At 48.4% G+C, this 11,761-nt stretch overlaps 1 protein-coding gene and 1 long non-coding RNA gene across 3 annotated transcripts in view; one reads left to right on the top strand and one right to left on the bottom strand.

Annotated features, from left to right (window-relative positions):
* Nucleotides 1–617: 617 nt before the first annotated feature.
* On the bottom strand, nt 618–9,596 carry LOC132453446 (uncharacterized). Its single transcript, XR_009524703.1, has 2 exons — nt 9,488–9,596; nt 618–822 (listed from the first exon to the last, which is right to left on the bottom strand). It is a non-coding gene; the product is annotated as an uncharacterized LOC132453446 (long non-coding RNA).
* Nucleotides 1,730–11,761, top strand: part of prr36a (proline rich 36a) — a 26,180-nt gene continuing 16,148 nt past the window's right edge. The window contains exon 1 of one of the 2 annotated variants that reach the window (XM_060046197.1): nt 1,730–1,990. The gene's annotated coding sequence lies outside the window, so the exon portion shown is untranslated. The remainder of the gene's footprint in view (nt 1,991–11,761) is intronic. The other variant, XM_060046196.1, reaches the window with a different exon arrangement.

The raw sequence follows: 11,761 nt of genomic DNA, 5'->3' as shown, positions 1-11,761 counted from the left end.
CTGGTTCTGTTCAAGTGCAGAAGACAGAAGCCGTACCTGAAAGTAGGCCCTGGTTGCACTGTTTATATGTCGCAACTTTATCTTGGGCAGTGCTAAAGAGAGCCTGGAGATGGACTTGTGTGTTGTTCTGTGGACGGCAATCGCTGAACACTATGTGGAATGTGACTTGTGGTTTCGTTAGTGAAACTTCTTATCATGATGACACAAGTGGCCGCACAGCGTCTGGTTAATGGGTGGAGAAGTGCCTGTTCATGGGATGTAAAAACAAATGTATGAAACTTGATTCTTGCAATGATTTTCAGATTCCAATGAAGGAATATTGGCCTACATGTTGGAAACACAGACTGAGCTTTGGACCTTAAAATGGCATCCCATTGGGCGCCTTGTCTAAACATTAGCAGTAGGACCTAAACAGAAAGTAGCCTACCAAATGGTCATGTGTTGTTATTTGTAAAGGCCTAATTGTGATTAAATCTTTATTTAATTGTTTTAAAGAAGATGCTGTACTCTCATGCGGTTACTTTGTCATTACTTTAGGGTTATCATAAAAGAGCCATAGAGCCCATTGTTGGGAGGCCTACTTGCCAAACATTGTCCACAACAATGGAGTCTTGCCAGTGTGTGTGTGTGTGTGTGTGCGCGTGTATGTGTGTGTGTGTGTGTGTGTGTGTGTGTGTGTGTGTGTGTGTGTGTGTGTGTGTGTGTGTGTGTGTGTGTGTGTGTGTGTGTGTGTGTGTGTGTCCAAAGTAACCCCAACAGGATATCTCTTGATACTAATATCCCGTAGCCATTAACGGTATTGTATACTTTAATACTTTAAGTCTTGCCAAGGTCCAAAGTGCAAATAGTAGGACTATAGGGTGGTGTTAATTATTTCTAACTGAAAAGTTCACTGAATCTAAATAACCGTGGTGTTAACATCAAGGTTATCCTAAATCGTAATTACTTGACATATAATCATTCACTCCTACGCACGATACTGTCGGGGAGGAATATGGTCCTCAGGAACTCAAGACTGAAGGTAGTGAAATGGGTTGAATGACTCATGCATTTAGCCCTTTCACACAACACTTCTGAAACATTAAGAAAAGTAGATGAGGAAACCCTGAAACATGTATTTTTGGTAATCCCCTATTTGCCATTTTCCCCACATAACAATTTCACTAGCTTTTTTCCTTATACTTATTATCGTCTTCCCGGTTTCATTATAGTTGGCTTAAGACAGACCAGTTGAGGTCACACATCTGAACGCGCTCAGTCAATCCCAGCGTTCTTTGTATATCCCTCCCTTTCTTTTCATCATTGCCTATTGTGAATTCTGCAGCTGCATTCTCACAGACCCGCAAGGACACTGCTATTGTGGACTTGTACCATAGCAAACTAGACACTCGTTCCCAGGGCCTTGCCAATCACATTTCTGATACTCTATGTATTGGATTATCAATGATTTATGGAATATTATATTCATTTTAGTAGCTTGGAAGGATCATTCGATTGATGCAATGCACTTGTCATTAATTCAAAGCATGTTTTTGGCAAACGATAAAGCAGCCGAATGACAACGCAATGCCACAACCTGCGACGTACGGGTGTTTATAATTTGACATCTCGCCTGCATAATGCGTGCTCCTGATTGGCCTAAAAGACATTCAGACGCAGACAGATTCATTTTTCACTTTAAAATTCCCCTTCAATCGCTCCCCGCGCCACTATATGGTCCCTCCCCCCTCCCCTCCTCCTGGGTCCTTGTCAAAGGGAAGAGAGAGAAGGAGCCCGCCGCTGCCGTTTGTTGCCAGTGAAACGTGGGGTGAAGGGAGCTCGAGTAAGGACGCCTGCCCTCAGACCGCAAAGGCTTCATTGTTAATCATCTGAAATTTACGTCGCTCGACACTTTGAGTGCATTTCAGTCACCGCTGAATTGAGAAGGAGGGCACTGTTTGTTCCCTCGAGAAACCAGAACCTGGGGGAAGCGTGCCTCGACGTTTGAAAGGTACGTCAATAACATCTGAGCGACATCGTAGCGGCGGGGTGAATTGCGTTGTTGACTATGCATCAACGTGTATCGGGTTCAAACGCTGTTAAACGCGTAAACTAGTGTATCCGTGGTTTTGTTTATTGTTACGGGCAGCAATTGCCCTTAGCTGCTCCCCATGAATGTCTCCAATATCTTCCATCTCTTAAATTTAATGAAAGATCTTTTTTTTACACTGCTGCACACCCGGGCTACTTGCAATAGCGAGAGTTTGTTGTGGGTTGAGATGATGGACGTTTAGCCTCGCGGCGGGTAATAATGGTTGGGCGGTGGTGTGCTTTATGTTTCCCCCTCGCGCTGGTTGCCGAGTGGTGCGTCGTGCGCAGCTTCGCTGTATCACTCAGCCAGCGTGCACGTTTGTAGTCGATTACATTTATTTTCCATATTTTGCGGTCATGCGTGCCAACACCGGCCGCACAGACATCTATTGTTCCGTCACCCTCAAGTGGGCCTCTAGTTGCTTTACTTCTGCTAAACCATGGATGATTCAGTGTGTGTCTATACGATTGTGGCTGGTTCTGTTCTTTCGAAGCCGCATAAATGTCATTAAAGCGTTCCTTCCATGTAGGGAAAAACAAGTCGCATTTTAAATGATATAGCCTGCAGCCAGTTTGAAGTTTTTCTTGTGAAGTTGTTGAGCAGGATATCACGTGAACACTACCACCAGAAGGCTTTTCCAATGGATGCCCCTGTTTTTGGTTTGGATAAGAACTGCTCCGATACGTTAATTATATACGGTCAATCTTAATCTAAACGTTTTTACATTTCAATTGGCTGGCCTCCGTCAACCCAATAGATAATCCCACAAGACGTAATTGTATTATAGGTTTCTAACATGCTCTATCTATTGTATAGTGGAGTCGTAATACTAATATACCCTACACTTGGATGGGACATGGCTGTGAGTACACAGACTCTGTCCATGGATCCGGCGGTATTGGGGATACAGTCACGTGTTATTTGGCTCTGAATCAACCTTGCATAACAGGTTCATTTGGGGGGGGGGGGGGGGGGGGGGGTTCTGAGTAGTTGTGATTTCCTCTCCTTGGCATCCGATTGTTTTTGTTTATTTTGGCCAACTCGTTGGGAAGTGGAGCTCAGAACGAGTCAGGTAGTCACTGAGCAGACCCTGGGGGACAAAGACTTGTGGTACAACAAGTGTTGCTGGGACGGGAGCCTGGGACATTTATGGACATTATCATGATGAAGGATACTACTGTCCATCAATATAATTGTTTTTCTTTATTGTAATGCAAATCTTAGAAAATCCCAGATGTTTCCATTTCCTCCACTGGAATCCTGAACTGTAGACTCCCCAACACTCTGTGAGGATGCTCTGCTCTCACTTCTAAAGATAGCCTGAGTAACCCGTTCAGCATCGGGCTAGCTGGCCATGAATGGCTCTCTGTGAGGGGAATTGGCGTCATGTACATGGCCAGGAACCCCTGATCTTCCTGTACATGAATACAATAATTTAGTATTTTGAGCCTCAATGGACTGGCTGAATAGTTTGAAACTGATGCTTCGTGTCTGTTCATAAAGAAGCAATCTGTTCACGTAAACAAATACTTTGACTCGAGGCTCCCAGAAAATGAGTTCATTCATCAATAGGCTGTTGCCCCCTCAACATGTTGGGTGGCTGTGTTAATTGGGTTCAGATTGGATGGTCACTGAGCATTTGGCTGATGGGAATTGCCTCGCTGCCCGCTGTGAAATGGTGTGAAATGCCTTTTAATTGACTTGTCAGTTTAATGTATTGGACAATGCATACCTCTCTTGCTCTTCATGTAAATCTGCACAGTAAAAATTGAAATGGCAACAGCCTGATGTATTTCTGTTCTGTAGTTCAGCATGTATGTCCCCAGTATATACACATTCCTCCTTGTTGTGAGATGACATGACTTTGCTGGGCTGATATGCTGACCGTATGGATCTGGGTGGCGTGCTCCAACCAGGATTGGATGTACTGTTGATAATGCTTCAAGGTTTGAACGGGCGGGGAAACGCTTTGGGAATGCGGTCGGATCATTTCCATTGGGATGTTTTAAATTCACGCCGCAGCTGTGTGTTTCTGTGTGCGTGTCTGTGTGTGGAAACACAGGCGGTGACCGTGTAACTTTTGAGGAGCACATGACAGCCGGCAGGCCTTCTCAAACGAACGCTGCTCCAGACGGAGCTGCCGTCACTCCAATCTGGGTGTGAGCGTTACTCGCGTCCGCCCCGCCTGGGTCGCGTCGTTCCCCCGGCTGCCGTCAATGGCTGAGATGCCTCCGCTCTCCTCTTCAGCTTGACCTGCTTATCTCTTGGCACAGTCCCTGTGTAGATAAATCCGGTGAAACCTGCTCAACCTGTCGGTGGTTTGGACTTAATCCACAATCCCCTCACGGATGACCTGCCACAGCCTCACCCCTTTCTCTGCTAATGAGACATTGTATCGATCGTTTGAACGGCCGTAGGAGGCGACCTCCCCCGGTCTTTCGTAACAGTACCAGCGTAACAGCTGTGGGAGGGCGGCTCCGAAGTAGCGGCGATGGTGGCAGGTGGTGAAATCGGTCTGGTCGTGTTTTGTGACATGATGATTAACAGTGTGACTCCAGGCTTCTGCCGCCTCTCTGGCCTCTTATCTGGCCCTGTCAACAGAATGTGTTGAATCATAACGCGGGTCGCAGTGCCACACCCCGTGTGCTGTCCGCACATGGGGTTGTGTATGAGCGGACAATCTTTGGGAGTCTATCCTTTTTGGTAATGCTGAAGATTTAAACACTAGCCCTCAACGATGGGCAGATTTAAAGAAGGATGATTGACCGGTCGATTCCTTATTTTGTTCTGGGCTGAACGGTCGTAACGATCAATGAAGGTAAACAACATCCTCTGCCTGTTCTGTTCTCCCGGGTCGGAACGGACGGCCCAACCCTAGATATTAACTGTCGGGAGGGTTATTGTCCACTTGGCCTTCGTATGCTGCTTCTCAGCTGCAGGTCGCACCCTGATCTGTCCAGAATGGTGTTCTCACAGAGTTGCGGCACATTCTGTCACCCGCCGGCTGGTCTGGCTGGGTGTCGGGTCCTGGTCCGGCTGGGTGCCGGTCCCTGGTCTGGCTGGGTGCCGGGTCTTGGTCTGCGGCTTGGCTGTGGGACGGTGCCGTGCATGGTTGCCCTCGTCACGATGGGTTTGCCATTTTCCCTTTTCCTGCCGATTTATATTGGCATGGCACAGTCAGAGACGCTGTAATTATCAAACCCACACCTCAGTGCTTTTTTGTATTTTGTCAGCTCTTTTTCGTGTGTTGGGCCACTGGAGAGCCGTGGGGTATGTTTGATGGCTTTAGCTTATAGCCTCGCACTTGCTTAACGGTCTGGCTAAAAACAAGCATATATTGCTTTGATTGTTTAGCCTTCGTCTCAAGGTTTTCTGAGGTTAGCTGTGTCTTATAAGTTATAAGTTGTAGTTGTTCTGGGTGTGTACTGTGTATTTGGTTAGGCATCTGATAGTGTATGTAGGTGGTTTGTGCCAAGATGCCCACATGTTTTTGTGTGTGTTGTTGCTGTCAGTGATACGTGGGCTGGGTGTCCAGCCGGTCTGAGCTCACCAAGGACTGCGCTTTATGATACAGTCCTCAGGCTCCTCGGCAGCATATCGACTATCTGCTGGCCGGCTGCCTGCGGAGCTGGCTAGCTACTGGACCAGATACAAGGGTCTTGCTAAATTGAAAGTACAATTCTGGCAATGGTTAAATAATTATTGGTATTTGAAAGAGCAGCGTTTCCTACGGTGTTGCTGCTTGTTGTGCTGTGATTCTGTCTGGTAAACTAAACGAGACAAAAAATCTCTCTACAATGGTGAGGTTTAACATGTTAATAATATGCAGTCCGATGTTATACAGCTGAACTACCCCCTATCTACCTCACCCTGAATTGGCTTCTTGCACTCGTGGTTTTTCATCAATGGCCCGACGTAAATAATAGATCCACCTCTTAAGACCCTGTCCAGGCTGTGCTCCGGAGACCATCCGGTGTCCCTGGTCCTCATCTCGGAGGTCTAGTCATTCAGGGCAGGCCTTCTAGTGCCAGCTGGCCCCCTGGCCCATCCTCTGGGCCCACCTAATCCCCGCCCACGGCCTACAGGGGCAGGGGGGGGGGGGCGTTGCCTGATGAGCTGCTCAGACAAAAGGGTCCAGCCCCCGCCCATCCCAGACCCCCACCGTCTCCGTGACATTGTGTTGTTTTACCGCCATTAAGACGCATGGCTTCAGTCCATGCACTCATTGTTTAACGAACCGCAAATGCTTGCCTCCTACAGAGAGAGAGAGAGTGAGAGTTTGAACAGAAGCTCACCTGCTGGCTGCAGGAGCATGTGCGTGTGGGGGGGGGGAGGGAGGGAGAGAAATTGATGTCGCCAATGGTAGACATAAGCCATGTGTTTTGTGTGAGTTTCAAACACACTGCGTGAATAAGCGTTATGCTAATATGTGTCAAGATGTGAACAAGGAAGTCATGAATATTGATGGGCAAACTGAAACGATGTGGTCATGCCCTAACTCTACCACCACACTCTAGTTCTACTGTAGCTCCCTGTGGCATCTCTTGGCCCCGCTGGCCGGCTGCCCGGCTGCCCTGGAGCTCTGGTTGAAGCCCTGCCATGGAGGGGGACAGATTGTAACCCACTGCCCTGCAGCCTTTTCAGGCCACTGCTTAGCCACTAGGCCGTCACGCTTTGATTATTCGCCAGCGACACAAAGGCTAACCGGCGAGTCTGCTTAACCCGTCGCCACACTCGACGCACGCCTCTTCCCGGGCTTATTGAGCGACGTCGTCATCAATTAGCACATCCTCCGTGTTCCCTATGGCATTGATTTCAGCTGAGTTGCTTGCTTATCGCCCAGACCTGCGCAGTTCCACTGATGAATGGACACATTTTTTTTTTTTTTAATGCACCGACTCAAGTGTGGATGATGTAGCGGCGGCGAAGCTATTAAGAACGCTCCTCCCAAGAAGAACCCCAGGCCCCCCAGACCAAGGACCTGGCACACCTCCAGTTTACGCCCCCCCCCCCCCACCCTCCCTCCAGTCTAGGGTATATTGTATGCACCAGTTGAGCTCAGGCGAGGTTGGGGGGGGGGGGGGGGGTTCTAAATGGCTCGGATTAGAGGATTATGTCATCCACACACTCCAAGCTCCTCGCAGGGTGTTCACAGCGGATGTGGCGACAACTGTCTGAAACCCCCAAATATCTTGTAGTTCTTTAGATGATTCAAAGCAACCTATCCAAGATGCTCCTTTTTGGGTTTGAAGTAGCCACCTTCAGATGGTTTAGAACCAGGTCTCCCATCAGCCAACGTTAGGGTAAGGGTGCCTTGGAAGAAGCTGCCTTTACAGTTGAAAAGGTGTCTGTGACTGTTTTTGGTCCATTGTAATTGGAGAAATGATTCCCCGTGAAACACGGACACTATCTGTGTGGTTTGCCTGCACCCTGCGGAAGCCCAGTGCTTGAAGAGTGTCGAGATGTAAACTATAATTTCCTGTGCACTCTGTTTTGCCGCAGCTCATGTGGGGCGGCACTATCTGAGTTTCAGCCAGCAATACGGTTCTTGACAACGTCGCTGCTGATTGGTCATTCGGTTGATTCATATCAAACCCCACTGTCGGGTCACATTTTATTGAGGGGGGGGAAATGATTCATCGAGTGTCCTGCCTAAATGCTAATTTTGTATAGAATGTATATATATATTGTATACAACAGGAAGTACTGCACATGAGACATGGCTTCTGGTGACTTCCTGACCTGTTAAGGACCAGCTGGTGTGTAATCCCGAGGTGGTGTGGCCACACAGCCACAGCCGATGAGCAACAGGTTGTGTGTGTGTGTGTGTGTGTGTGTGTGTGTGTCCAATGCATGGAGAGGAAGAGATGGACCCAAATGGAAATGCCAAAGAAAGATGCGCTAAAACGGATAGACGGAAGCATGTGGCGCAAAACATTGATATGTGGAAAGAAACGAACGACGGCGAGAGAAGAGGTGTAAAAATAGCCGTGCGTAGAGAGATTAATAAATGGGTGGAAACGAGAGCGTAGAGGGAAAGGGAGACTGTCCTCCTGCGCAGAGATCCAGTGTCCTCCCTTTGCACTCGGCTGATTGTCTCCTGCCAGCGTGCGGTTCTCCTCTATCGCCAGCCTGGCCATTTATGGTGAGATTGAGCCACGCACGCATTACTCCTCCCATGCCATGGACTCCCTTCACAAATACCTCCTTTAATTCCTCCGGTATTTATTTGGAAGAGTTCAAAAACGTACTTGCAGGGTCTGTAGTCTTTTTTTTTTTTTTTTTTTTTTTTAAACCGGGCCCATGCCTCGTCAGGCACCTGAGTGCCTGTGCATAAACCGTGTGCCGGAACGCTGTGTAAACACGCTTGTGACTGCGTCTGAGCACATAAAAGACCCTTTTTAGAGGGTGTATTTGTGATCTGGTGACAGCTGGCGCCCTTCAAATTTGAGTTTTATGTGATCCCAATTCTATAATGGGAACCAAGCTGAATTCTCTCTCTGCAGGAAATGCCATGTCACACAAATACTTTATTTATTTATTTCCTCTTCCTTTTCCCTCTCTGTCTGGGCCCCTCTCCTCTCCCTTTCTCACTCACTCTCTCACAGTGCTTCACTGCGATCTGCTCTGTTCCCTCTGGTCGACAGAAAGTGCCTTGTGTGTGCGCAACAGATAATTAGTGAACGTCTTCTCGATGTATGTCTCCTTCATGCCAGCCTCTCTGAGCACGGTCGTCTGTTAGCTGCCTGTAGGCTATTGGGCTATTTCACCCTCGATCATGGCTGTGATCAGTGTGAAGGGAATATCGGAGTGGAGAGGGTCCCTGGTGAAGGCCAATATTTGTTCTTGTTGCGTGTGGGCGTATTCTGTAGGCGCTCTGTGGGGCTGCAACAATATGCATTGATTATTTATTTTGGGCTGTGAATTCAGATTGTGAGAGAAGATCACAATATGCTGCACACAGTGCTATTGGCTGTTTGTGTTCAATGAAGGAAGTGCGTCTGTGTCTGTGGGCAGTACACAGAGTTAAATTCTGTCTCATATTTAGCAGTGTCTTATTGGATTTGTTTCATTGTACCATGTATTGCCACTTTCCCCTTGCTCCCTCTGCCCACATCTTAAACATTCCCAAGTCATGCTGTCACTAACAACCTCTCCCCATGCCACGCACGTACCAACCACGCTCTCATTCAAGCGGGTCACTCTCGCCCTTTCCCTCGTGTGTGTGTGTGTGTGTGTGTGTGTGTGTGTGTGTGTGTGTGTGTGTGTGTGTGTGTGTGTGTGTGTGTGTGTGTGTGTGTGTGTGTGTGTGTGTGTGTGTGTGTGTGTGTGTGTGTGTGTGTGTGTGTGTCCATCCAAAGTAACCCCAACAGGATATCTGCCATTAACGGTATTGTATACTTTAATTTCTGATACGATCATGTTATACTAGGCTGGGAACGGTTACTCGTCCTCAAACCGTGCAAACCTTCCCATGAGCACGAGTGTGTCTTCTAGCCCGCTTGGTCTTCTACGGAGTGAGCAGTCCCAACGTGGCTTCATCGGCCGTGCTTTACAACGCTGGCGTCCTGCCGAGGCCCGGCCCCGGCTCTGTTCTCCTTTAACATCCAGGCCACGGGCACCAGCCCAGGGTCGGGGTTTTATAGAGGCAGATGGATATCTGACATTAAACCCTGGAATCGGTGTCACCCCCCCCCTCCTAGCTCGGATCAGCTCCCCCACCCGGACACCTCTCATCCCGCTCCTCCTCGGTTGGAACAATGCATTCCTAACCTCGTTCTACCCCGGCTCGCTCGCTCTCTCGCTCCCTTTCCCCGCAACCAGTCCAAATCCCTCCCCCCTCGTGCTGTAGACACAGTATTAAAACTGACCTATTTTGTCTCCCACCTCTTCCACTGTCTGGACAGAGCCTGATTCAGAGGGGGAGAAGGCGGGGGGAGAACAAGAGATGGTGATGAGACTGATGTAATTAAAGTGCCTGGAGAGAGGGAGAGTCATGGGTTTTAGTAGACCGTCTTCATAACAACGGGAGGAATGCAAATAAGGGCAAGGTCTTTCATCCACTCATGTAAATCTACGTGCACACATCGTCTAGTCTTCCGGCTAACTTTTATCTCATCCCAACCTCCAGCCTTTGGCTTGATCTAGTTCTGTGTCATACCATACTCTACTGTACCGAGCTAATTTTCATAATAGCCGCGCGGCGCTAGCAACGGAGAGGTGCCCTGACTAAGGTATCAACACTTCCTCGGGCTGCGGTGTTTGTTATGCTAACGAGGACTCGGTGGAATGCTTTGGATGCAGATACAATGGAGGTTCTCTTTTTTTGTTTGATGAAAGACGTCACTCCATATTTTTGTTCACACCAAGCAGCCCTTCTGGTGCTCATTTCCAACTAATTGAATGTACAAAGGATTACAAGTGTCTTTTCAGCCACCGTTTGAGGCTGGAAACTATCTAAACTACCATGAGGTGTGGCATGCTGGTTGTGCTGTGGTTTGGATAGGACGTCTGGGCTTCTTTATTGTTTTCTTTTAATTGAGGGAACACTTGGGTTCGACTTTCATACCAACTACTAGCCTGTAGAATTCCATGGTTGAAGAAGCTGTCATGCGAGTCCCATTACCTCCCCCCCCAACCCCCACTCAAGCCTCCTGTAATGGACCCTGACTAAAGGCTATTCTACCCTTTATTCAAGCATTTACGACGCTTTGACGCCGGTTCACCCCATGCTTTTGGAAACCTTTTGATACTCCCAATTTTTAACCAGTTTTGTCACTATTCCTCAAAAATGAAACGCATCCCTGAATCAACATCGTCCGGGTAGGCTGGGAGTGGGATTTCAATTTTATAAACGAATGAATAACCCGATCTCCCACCAGGTCCACTCGGGCAACTCCTAAACAAGTGACTTGTTTGTTTATTCTCCTCTCTGATCCAACCCACAACAATGGGTTTCAGGTGAGCCCGAGTGATACCGTTTTCCTGAGAACACGGTAACACGATCTGGAGGAGGGAGAGCCAGCTCTGGGAAGGTGTTTGTGAGCGAGGAGAGCGGCCGTTGGAGTTAATGTTTAGCCATGGAGGGCCAGGGTCTGCAGGCCGCCCTGCCGACTCGCTCTGTATCGATTTCCGTATAAACCGCTCGTCAGCAGGAACGCTCAACGTTTCCACAGAAGGGGAAACGTGCCAAAATGGTTTTCGCTTAGCGTTCTCTGTACTCCATCACACTTCAACAGAGGCTGCAGGAATAACAAACTAAAGCGAGCGGTCAAGGGATATGGTGCCAAAATCAGTCTACCCCCCCCCCCCCCCCCCCCCCACATGCATATTGAGTATTGCATCAAAAGGACACCCGCAATGAGATTCATAAGAATGTGTTTTCAATCGCTACATTAAAATGGTTTCATATGCAACCAGGTTTGTGGGTCTAGACTCTGAAGTCCTTATTCAGGGGGTATATAATGAGTATTCATGGGTTTCTAAATCATACATTTGTCAGTGACAAATGTATGATTTAGAATGGGGATGGGGGGGGGGGGGGCAGGGGTTCAAGCCCTTACGCCCCCAAACGCCCTGTAGGGGGCACAGGGCGTGTGGGGCACTCCATCCCTGACCACACAAACCATTTACTGGAAGAGTTCCCTATGAGGTTGGAGTGGGCTGGGGATCGGCAAACCGAAACCAGTG

This window comes from Gadus macrocephalus, chromosome 3 (genome assembly GCF_031168955.1).
Source record: "Gadus macrocephalus chromosome 3, ASM3116895v1".
NCBI lineage: Eukaryota > Metazoa > Chordata > Actinopteri > Gadiformes > Gadidae > Gadus > Gadus macrocephalus.
The sequence above is the reverse complement of the archived record's forward strand: the minus strand, read 5'-3'. Positions and strand labels throughout refer to the sequence as shown.